Source organism: Mycetomoellerius zeteki, unplaced genomic scaffold (genome assembly GCF_001594055.1).
Source record: "Mycetomoellerius zeteki isolate Tzet28-1 unplaced genomic scaffold, Tzet1.0 scaffold56, whole genome shotgun sequence".
Taxonomy (NCBI): Eukaryota; Metazoa; Arthropoda; class Insecta; order Hymenoptera; family Formicidae; genus Mycetomoellerius; species Mycetomoellerius zeteki.
Window position 1 is genome coordinate 35726 of NW_017257566.1, and position 1937 is coordinate 37662.

Consider the following 1937-nt stretch of genomic DNA (forward strand, 5'->3'; position numbering starts at 1 on the left):
GGCGCGGTTATCCCAGCAAGTTTGATACTTGGATTCCGGCTTCGAGTTTAATTTCTCTTCGCGATGGAGGAGGAACAATTTCTTCTGGTTCTTCCGAGCAACAGTAGTATGCGTCATTTTCCGAATAATACAACATCGTCCTTCATTACGGAATTACCTCACTCGATAGTGTTGCACGGACAATGGGAAGTTGCGTTAAGTGAGATTCAATTTCCCTGTACCTTTTTACACGTACGTCATAACGAGAATATGATCAGATTCGTCGATGTTAAACCCGACGAGGAGGCGAGTGGTCCGTTTACGGCAAAAGAAGTTGCATTTCCAAATGGAATTTATAGCGATATCCATGAAGTTATTGAGGCGATTAATACCGCGTGTACAAAAGCCGAATCGCATTTTTATTTTGAACAGCAAAAAGCGACTGGAGGCAAAGTCTGTATAAGTGTTAACTGCGATGAGAAGTGCAAAATGCTACATCATATAAACTTTTCCGATAATCTTCTACGAATGTTAGGTTTCTCATCAGCCATTTCGACTAAACATGCATTTTATTCCAATCTCACGATACGTAAACCTAATTCCAATGAAACACAAGAGAAAACTTTTCTTACGCATGGATTTAATAAAGAGACAGGACGACGACAAGCAGATGGTTACTGGAGTAGCGAACCCTGCAGCTTGTGGCGCGCTATCCCCGATAAAATGTTCGTTTATTGCGATATTTGCGAGTCTTATATAACAGGCGATGTACGCACTCCTTTTCTCAGAGTAGTTCCGATTGAAATACGCAGTCATAATTATGCATTCGGTGCAAATCTGGTGAAGCATTTCTCATTTCCGAATTATATCCCATTGCGACGAACGAATTTCAGAACGATTGAAATAGATATAAGAGATCATCTCGGACAAAAAATTCCATTCGAATTCGGAACGCTGACGGTGATACTGCACTTTAAACATAAGCAATAACTTTCATTTGTATACGCGATCGTGTCGATAGTGGCTTTAATTGATAGAGTAGTCATAGTTAGTTAGAAACTCACGATGGAATATGAGGAGTATTTCGATGCACAGGACATCGGTAACCGAGGTGGAATTCCACGTGCTTTCGTCGATTCGCCCTACCAACGCGAACATGGAATCGGTAGCTTTCTCGGTAGACTATTCAGAAAAATATTACCCTATCTAAATAAAGGTGCACGTGCTGTCGGAAAAGAAGCTTTGCGTGCGGGAATCAACGTGATAGAAGACATTGAAAATAATAAAACGTTGAAGGAAGCGGTCAAAAGTCGACTAGCAGAATCACGGAGTAACCTTAAGAGAAAAGCCAAAGAAAAAATAAGTTCCCTGATGAGGGGATCGGGATATAAATTATCCACAAAATCCGCTGCGTTTCAGTTTCCACTTGGAGGTCGAGATAGTCGTATCGTGCACCGTAAACGACGTCGAGTGGTCAAGAAAAAAAAATCATCGAGAAGTATCGCAGGAAAGAAGAACAAAAAAGTGACGAAGAAAAAGAAAATTCGTGCTGCAGGAAGAAAAACCAAAAGACCATCCGATAAGAAACTTCGAGTCAAAAAACACGACGTATCCGATATATTCTCTTAATTGAGTTAGGAATTCACGGCTGGAGGAAAAGCATGTCCTTTCTCCATACCCACTCAAGCGAGTGTATAAAGAGAGAACTCGATCTCTTCTCTCTGCCTCCTACGCAAACCAGCATTGAGAGTTCGCAATGGATTTATTACAAACCCGTAATTTCGCTCGCGGACGACTCGCCCATAGAATTCGTCATTTCCGGACATGGAGAAGACTATCTGGATCTCACTCACACCATGTTGAGCCTACGCGTAGAAAACGAAAGCGGAGAGAGCACATCGGTTGCACCCGACGACACGGCAAAAGTAGGACCCGTAAATCATCTACTGCATTCCATG